Below are 9,502 nucleotides of genomic sequence, written 5' to 3' on the forward strand. Positions count from 1 at the left end.
GTTCTCTTGTCATGGGCCATTAATACTTATTAGTCATTCTTGTTGCTATTATAATGCCCTCGTGCCAAGACATCTGCAAAGGCTCTGCCCATATTTGAGCACTTGGCTTTATACAGTGAAAGAGCGAGTGCATGACAGGCAGGTTTCAGTTTCAGATTCTCCACTTTCCGCCTGAATAGATTCTCTGAATTCCTCCTCCCTCATGAATTATATATATAAAATAGTCGAATATAGAAGAGAACATATTATTTACAATATAGCAATTCAAAGTAATTATTTTTTTGCAGATTATAATTGCAAGATATTTATGACATAGTGGTAAGCAGGAGAAGCAGGTCACAAAGCATTGTTTATTTATAACAGGATAGAATGCTTAACTTAAATGGATCGTAAATTCTCTGTGATTCCCAAGATATAAAGTTCAAAATCAGGCAAAATTAATCTAAGGTGAGAGAAGTTACTATAACGGTTCCCATTTGGAGGGTATGATCTGCAAGAAAATATGAAAAAGATTTCCAAGTACTGGAAGTGTTCTATAACTTGATCTGCAAAGTGGTAAACACATGTACTAATTAGTAAATGGTCACTAGGCTATACAGTTAGGATTTAAACACTTTTCACCGTATATTAAAGATAACATACCACTCTGTATTGTCCTGCACCTTGACTATTTTTTTGTAATACTACACATTCAGTCTTGAAGATCTATTCGTTTTTAGCTCCTGTATCTGAAGCGTCTTTACACTTTTTCAGCAGTCATTCCGTTCTATGATGTGCCATGGTTTATTGAACCAGTTCCCTGTGGATAGACATTTCGGCTACAAAATGCTTTTTAAAATTTTTATTTTTGTATGGCTATGCTAGGTCTCCATTGCTGCGTGGCTTTTCTCTAGTTGAGGAGAGCAGGGGGATACTGTCTAGTTGCAGCTGCAATGCCCGGACTTCTCCTTGTTGCTGAGCATGAGCACGTGGGCCCAGTAGTTTCGGTTCCCAGGCTCTCTAGCACAGGCTCCACAGGTGTGGTGTGGTGCACAGGCTTAGTTGCTCTGCAGCATATGGGATCTTCCCAGATCAGGGATTAAACCCATGTTTCCTGTATTGGCTGGAGAATTCTTTACCACTGAGCCACCAAGGAAGCCCCAAAATGCTGTTTTTGAATACATCATAACCAATACCTGAAGTCCACAACTACATCAGCACCAGCCTCATTGATTTGCTCAGCATATTTATAGAGGGTACCATATGTGCCAGGCCCCAGATGAGATCCTGGAGCTTTACTGGCAAACAACATGTCAAGCTCCCTGCCTTCCCAGAAGCTTGCCAGGAAGAGAGGCACAATGGCAATGACAATAACTATGATACTGCTGTGGTATAATAAAGAACACAATGTATCTGATTTTTGTCCCTGGCACAGAATAACCTTGGAATTTCCTGAGCAAATAGGAGCATCTATGTTATGCTAGTGAGGTGACTCAAAGTGAACCCCTAGATAGCTTCAGAATGGTGGGCTGGGGACTTCCCTGGTAGTTGAGTCGGTAAGACTTCATGCTCTCAATGCAAGGGGCCCCAGGTTCAATTCCTGGTCAGGGAACTAGATCCCACACGCTACAAATAAGACCTGGCCCAGCCTAAACAAATAAATATTGGGGGGAAAAAAAAAAAAAGAATGGTGGGCTGATCCCCAGAAAGACCAATCACATTATTAGAGAATTGGAATTTTCCACCTCCAGAGAGGGGAGGGGTCTGGAGGCTGAGTTCAGTCAGGTGACCAGTGATTTCATTTATCTTGCCTTTAGTGATGAAATCTCAATAAGAACTCTGGCACTTAGGCTAGAGTGTGCCTGGAGCGTGACACACCCTGACTCCACAGGGAGAAGGCACCAAAGCTGTGTGTTGTCCCTCAGGCTGCATCCTATGTGTCTCTTCATTTGGCCGTTCCTGGTCTCTATCCTTTACAATCAAGCAGTAGTTGTTAGCACTTTCCTGAGTTCTGTGGGTCATTCTGCGCTGTGCTGTGCTAAGTCCCTTCAGTCATGTCCAACTCTTGGTAACCCTAGGGACTGTAGCCCACCAGGCTCTTCTGTCCTTGGGATTCTCCAGGCAAGAATTCTGGAGTGGGATGCCATGCCCTCCTCCAAGGGATCTTCCCAACCCAAGGATAGAACCCATGTTTCCTGCGGCTCCTGAATTGCAGCCGGCTTCTCTACCGCTGAGCCACTGGGGAAGCCTGTTTTCATTCTAGTGAAAAGCCTAAGAGAGTCACGGGAAACCCTAAATTTGAAGCCAATTGGTCAGAAGTCTGGTTGATCTGGGGACCCCTGAAGTATGGCCAGTAATTGACATGAGTGCCATCTTGTTGAGGATTAGTAAGATCTGTTTTTCATGCACAGCAATTAACTTCTGACAACGCATGTGTAGAGTTTCTCCTTACACTGACAACCAATCCTCCAACCCATTGGTCTTCACCTGGATATCCTGCAGTTTAATTCAAGACTCACACTAACTGCCTGATCCCACAAGTTAAAGGCTCAGTCCCACACGCTGCTCTTCCTCCCCCAGCTTCTGCTGCCAGTCACAAGCCCAGTTTGTCACCATGCTTCTGACCAACCAGCTATAAATTGAAGATTCCCACAGTTCCCTCCTCGTATTTGATAATTTGCTATATTGGCTCACAGAACTCAGAGAAACACTTTACTCAATTTTCCTGCTGCTGCTGCTAAGTCGCTTCAGTCGTGTCCGACTCTTAGTGACCCCTGGTTTCTCATAAAGGGTGTTATTAAGGATACAGTTAGTTGATCAGCCAGACTAAGAGGTACACAGGGCAAGGTCTGAATGGGTCCCAAGCACAGGAATGTCTGTCCCTGTGGAGTTCAAGTGTGGCACCTTCCTGAAGGTCATAGTTTAGAGGTTTTTATGGATGTGAGTTTGAGCAAACTCTGGAAGAGAGGGGAGGACAAAGGACACTGGAGTGCTGTAGTCCATGGAGTCGCAGAGAGTCAGACACAACAATGGAGGTTCAATTACACAGGCATGATTGATTAAATCATTATGGCCATTTGTGATAAGCTCAATATCCAGCCCCTCTCCCTTCTCTAGGAGGTGGGCAAAGGGTGAGACTAAGAATTCTAACGCTCTAATCACCTGGTTGGTTTACCTGGTAACCAGCTATCTAGGGACACACCAAGAGTCACCTCATTAGTATAAACTCAGGTGTGGTTGAAAGGAGCTTATATGAGCAACAAAGAATTCTCACCACTAACACTCAGGGGATTTTCCAAGGGTCTCAGAAGCTCTTAGGCCAGGAACTAGGACCAAGACCAAATATTTCTTATTTTATCACCGTGTCACAGGGACTGAGTCTGTTCATGTTTGGAGGCAGGGGCTACACCCAGCTGGGGGTGAAACAGAACAGTGAAGGTGTAAGACCGCCCAGCCCACAGTGAGAGGGCTCTTCACTGCAGTGGCCTCTCTTGTGGAGCACAGGCTGGAGGGTGCTCAGGCTTCAGCAGCTGCCGCGCAAGGGCTCAGCGGTTGTTTCAGGGCTCTAGAGCACAGGCTTAATAGTTGTGGCTCATGGACTTAGTTGCGCTGAGGCGTGTGGGATCTTGCTAGACCAGGGATCAAACCCATCTCTCTTGCATCGGCAGGCAGATTCTTCACCACTGAGCCACCAGGGAAGCCCAGGTTTCGGAAGTTTGAAACAGATTTTCCCATAGCAGCTGTATTACACTGGCAATTCCAATCTCAAACGCATCTGTGAAATGTTATTCAATTTATAACAAAGCTATCCCCTAATCCTATGAACTAAACAGAATCCTTTCAACAAAACTTGATTTTCACTAAGTCAACCAGATTTGGGTTTTGTCTTGTCATTAATAATCTTGTCTGATTTAAAAAAAAAAAAACAACACTATAAGAACCTGAATCCTTGAGAATGTATCTCCTTTTCTCCCTTGCCCCACCCCCACACACATACCCTATAGCCACAGGAACAGAAAGGGAATCATTTTTTTCTCTCCTTGAAGCTGCTTTTTGGACCAAGAGACTTCTAGGAAACTAACTTACATATAGGAATCTTCATGCTGTGTAATTACAAGGATGACTAATACTGTTTTCAGCAATAAAAAATAAATGGACTTGGGACTTCCCTGGTGATCCGGTGGCTAAGACTCCCTACTTCCAAAGCAGAGGGCCCAGGTTCCATCCCTGATTGGGGAACTAGATCCTACATGCCTCAGCTGAGAGCTCATATGCTGCAGCTAAAGACCCCACACGCAGCTATGAAGATGCCCCTCGAGCCGCAACTAAGACCCGGTGCAGTCAAATAAACACATGGACTGTGCTGTGCTAAGTTGCTTCAGCCATGTCCGATTCTTTGGGACTCCATGGACTTTAGCCTGCCCAGGCTCCTCTGTCCATAGGATTCTCCAGGCAAGAGTACTAGAGTGGGTTGCCATGCCCTCCTCCAGGGGATCTTCCCGACCCAGGGATCAAATCTGCGTCTCTTATGTTTCCAAAGAACTTTGGCAGGCAAGTTCCTTATCACTGGTGCCATCTGGGAAGCCCAAACAAATACACAAATAAAAATAAATATTAAAAGAAAAAAAAATAGACGCAGCCAGCTACTCCAAATCTTTGTAGACTCCTTTGCTGCTCCTCAGCCTCACCATGGCCTCCTCTGGTTTGCAAATACTGGAGATCATCCTGACGCTGCTTGGCTGGGTAAATGTCATCACGTCCTGCACCCAACCCCTGTGGAAGGTAAACGTTTTCATCAGCAATGCCATTGTGGTGGCCCAGGTGGTGTGGGAGGGGCTTTGGATGTTCTGCGTGGATGCAGTGCGAGGTGTACAACTTGCTGCTGGCGCTGCCCCAGGACCTGCAGGCTATCGGAACCCTCTGCATCATTTCTCTACCTGTGGTCCTGCTCTACCTGCTGGTCTACCTCGTGGGAACCAAGTGCGGATTCCAAGGCTTGTCTGGTGCTCATCTTCCAGATCATCTTTGTCATCTCAGCGGTCCTGACCCTGATCACCGGGTGCTGGACAGCCCACACCATCATCTGGAACTTCTACAATGCCCTAGTGTCTGAGGCCCAAAAGCGGGAGCTGGAGGCTTCCATCTACCTGGACTAGGTGACTTCTGGCCTATTGTTGCTGAGTTGGGGGCCACTGTCCTGTACCTGCCCTCCTGGGGTAGGGGGTCCTAGGGCTCCAGTCATTATATGGCCTGATACCATCAGCCCACACATTTGGGGTTCTTCCAAGTGCCCCACTAAGAATTACATCTAATTCGAGTAGGGAAGTGGGGGTTCCTTTGACAGTGGAGCCCAAACCTTTGAGCTGGAGTCAAGGAGATGGTGATCCATGACAATTTGGGGGCTGTTTTTGCTTTTTATTGAGGGTGGGAGGGCAGTGGTTACTCCATTTGATAATCCACGTGGGCTCTGTTACTGGCGTTTCTCAGCTTTGAATGATGGAGCTAAAAAGGTGATGCTTCTGAGTTTCTGTGTCACTCTCCACCCTGGACAACCCTATCTTAGAGGCCAGCCTGGAGCTTCGGGCCCCATGTGAAGGGTACTTGCTGTCCAGGTGCTCTCATCCTGTCCCCTGCTGATGCTGGCAGCAGGGCCTCCTTAGGTGTGTGTCATCGCAGCAGTCCTGACCCTGGTCACCGGGTGCTAGACAGGCCACACCATCATCTGGAACTTCTACAATGCCCTAGTGTCTGAGGCCCAAAAGCGGGAGCTGGGGGCTTCCATCTACCCTCCTTAGGTGTGACACACACGCCTTCCCTTACTGGTCAAGTCTCTGGAACCCCCAGATGCTCTTGAGCCTCAGAGAGCCTCCAGAAGGGCAGGTGACAAGTTACTGAAGACCCGCCCACAGCCGTGTCCTCTGATCTCTGGCTCCTGCACCCTGAGTCATGGCCCCCTGTACTAGCCCCTAACTCTCCTGTGCCCAGCCCCTGTGTACGTCTGCCCTGTCCTGTCTGCACTCACCAGTTTTACTGAATAAAGCATGTTTTGTTAAGTTAAAAAGGGGAAAAAAAAAATAGATGGACTTCCATGGTAGTCCAGTGCTTAAGACCCTGCCTTCCACTGCAAGGGGATATAGGTTCCATCCTTGGTTGGGGAACTAAGATCTCGCATTCTACACAACTTTAACTTCTTACAAATGGGTTACTTTTATAAGCACACACACACACAAAGAATCAAAATTTCTCCCTCTTCTCCCGATCTGCACAAAATGTATTGATGAGAGAATCCTAAGTCAGACTTTTATACTTGCTGACTGCTTTGTATGCCTTGTTGGTTGAGTAATCTGGCATAATATAGTTCTCTTTTTTACCCTATTTTTCAGTTTTATTGAAGCATAATTTACAAACCCAGAAGCCATTTTAAGTGCACAGTGCAGTTTTGACATCTGTAACTATGACTACAATCAAGATAGAGTTCCGATCATTCTTCTCCGTCTACACTGCTCACCGAGACCCTGGCAGCCCATGTGATGCTCTGTATACTTCAGAGTGAAATTCCATAGAAGTAGAATCACACAGTATGTCCACTTCTGTGTCCAGTCTCTTTCCCTCAGCATAATGTTTTTTGATGTTCACCTATGCTATTGATCATATCAATAATATATTCCCTTTCATTGCCTAGTAGCTTTCCATTGAGCTTCTCCTGTGACTCAGTTAGTAAAAACTCCACCGGCAATGTGGAAGACCTGGATTTGATCTCTGGGTTGGGATGATCTCCTAGAAGAGGGCATGGCAACCCACTCCAGTATTCTTGCCTGAAGAATCCCCATGGAGAGGACCCTGATAGGGTGCAGTCCATGGGGTCACAAACAATTGGACATGACTGAGCAACTCAGCACAGCACTAGCTTTTCATTAAATGGATATACCACAATTTGTGTTGATAGAATTGATTCCAGTTTTTCATTAATAAAGATAAAGCTGCTAGAAACATTCTGTACAAACCTTTTGGGAGGACCTATGTTGTTTTTTATTAATTTTTTAAATATTTACTTATTTGGCCACATAGTGCCTTTAGTTGCGGCATGTGGGATCTTAGTTCCCCAACCAGGGATGGAACCCCAACCTCTTCCTTCATTGGGAGCTCAGAGTCTTAGCTAATGGATTACCAGGAAAGTCCAGGACATATGTTCTTATTTCTCTTGGATTAATACCAAGAAGTGGAACTGTTGGATCATATGGTAAGTCTATGTTTTAATTTTACAAGAAGCTGCCAAACTGTTTTCCCAAAATGACTGTACCATTTAACATTCCCCCCAGCAGAGTATGAGAGTTCCAGTCGTTCCACATACGCACCAACTTGATATAATTATGCTTTGAATAAATAAACAAAAGCATAACACGCTCCTATCTCCTGGAAACAACTCACTTTCTTCCCCTGCATGGGTGACCCAGAAGTTCCTCTGAATTCAGAGTTTAAAATGGGAGGCATCATCCAGGGTACCAAGGAATAAAATAGAAATAATGACAAGCTCCAAGTTCACCTAACTCCCAGGGGTGTCTTACTTTTACTGGCCTGTATCCAGCAGCAGAAATTTAGAAAAGTTTATCCAACATTTTATTGCTAACCAAAAGAGGCAGGTAGCGTGGGGTGATTTACAGCAACAGCAGAAAGGGTTTAGGTGAGATTTGTTTACTAGGCAACAATCCGTAAAAGACGATTAGATGCAGTTCCCCTTCAGCTCAGTTCAATCACTCAGTCATGTCTGACTCTTTGCCACCCCATGGACTGCGCCAGGCTTCCCTGTCCATCACAAAGTCCCGGAGCCTTGTTTACTAGGAGACAATCTGTAAAAGAGGATTAGATGCAGTTCCCCTTAGGCAGTATTTCTCCAACTACAGTTTAAGAATCTTCCTCCCACCTCCCACCCACTTGTGCCGGGATCATTTAGGGGCTTGTTGAAGAATTGCAATATTTGATGCCAGACTACCCCTCATCTCTCATACGTGCAAACGCCACTCGGCTTTATAGATGCTGAATTTTGGGGAACAGGACCTGAACTTTTCCCTTCCTGGTTCAGGCAGATGCAGCACTGATCGGAGTGGAATTTTGTTAAAGCCCTCGGGATAGGTATTGCCTTGCTGGTCCTGGCTCTGCCAAACTCAAACTGTTGGATCACATGGTTAAGTCTCTGTTTTAATTTTACAGGAAACTACCAAACTGTTTTCCCAAAGTGATTGATTGTACCAGGATGGGGAAGTGGAGGTCCCTCTCTTCTAGCTAAAGCTGTCTGAGAAGCCAGAATGGACTTCCCCCACCCAAGCACTTGCCTGACTTTCCCAGTTCACAAACACTGTCCGCCTCCCCCTCCTTACCCCTCTCAGCCTCAGCCCCAGCTCAGGGTTAGGGCTTTTCCTAGCAGAATGAAGCTTTTCCTTGTGTCTTCAGCAGGCACCCTCGCTCTTCCCTTCCTTGCACATGCACTTGGCAGTAGCTGTCTGGAGTCACATATTCCTGGCCTGGTGCCTCACCCAGACTCTGACACATAGAAGGCGCTCAATTCATACTTGCAGGATTACAGCAAGGTGTTCCTGATGGTCATCTCTGATCTGTAGAAGTTGCTGATTTTCTTTATGAGCTGCTTCATATGAAATGTTATAGTTTTATTTTTGTTTGGCCAAAATCAAATTTGTCTTCATTGAGTTGAATTCCGTTTTATTCTCAGCCATTCCATTTTCCCTTCCCTCAGGTCTTCCCCAGCTTCATCCATTTTCAGGTACCTGGTCCCACCTGCCTGCATGCTTAGTCTCTCTGATGCTTTTTCAGATACACTGAGGGGCAACTCTGCCACTGAGCAAGTCCCCAGACAACGGGGGACTATCTTAGCTAGTTTTGCCTTTTTTTTTTTTTTTTGCCACACAGCACAGCATGTGGGATCTTAGTTCCCTAGGGATCAAACCTGTGCCCACTGCAGTAGAGAAAATGGAGTCTTAACCTCTGGAATGCCAAGGAAGTCCCTCTGTTTGTTTTTCTTGAAGTATAATTGATTTACAATGTTGTGCCAATGTCTGCTGTATAGCAAAGCGACTCAGTTATACATATATATATATACATTCTTTTCATTATGGTTTATCCCAGGAGATTGGATAGAGTTCTCTGTGCTATGCAATAGAAACTTTTTCTCAACGGGACAATATAGTTTTGATTTGTTTTAATTTGTATCGAGACAAATGACACAATAAAGTGCAGAAATCTTAATGGTATAGTGCAGTGAATTTTTCATAACAGCTCTCCTGGGATATAATTCATATATTAATACAATTCACTCAATTAAACTTTTAGTGGTGTTTTGCATATTCACAGAGTTGTGCAACCATCACCACAATTAATTTTAGAATATTTTTGCTACCTCAAAAGGAACTTTTGAGCTCATGAGTTGTCACTCTCTATGTCTCCCTTTTCTCCACTCTGGGCCTGGAAATCACTACTCTGTGCTGGACATTCATAGGAATGGAATCGGACA

General features: G+C 45.3%; 1 pseudogene; it reads left to right on the forward strand.

Moving 5' to 3' along the window:
• Positions 1 to 648: 648 nt before the first annotated feature.
• LOC101110453 (claudin-6-like) lies at positions 649 to 5,342 on the forward strand (annotated as a pseudogene).
• The last annotated feature ends 4,160 nt before the right edge of the window (positions 5,343 to 9,502 follow it).

This window comes from Ovis aries, chromosome 17, assembly GCF_016772045.2.
Source record: "Ovis aries strain OAR_USU_Benz2616 breed Rambouillet chromosome 17, ARS-UI_Ramb_v3.0, whole genome shotgun sequence".
Lineage (NCBI taxonomy): Eukaryota > Metazoa > Chordata > Mammalia > Artiodactyla > Bovidae > Ovis > Ovis aries.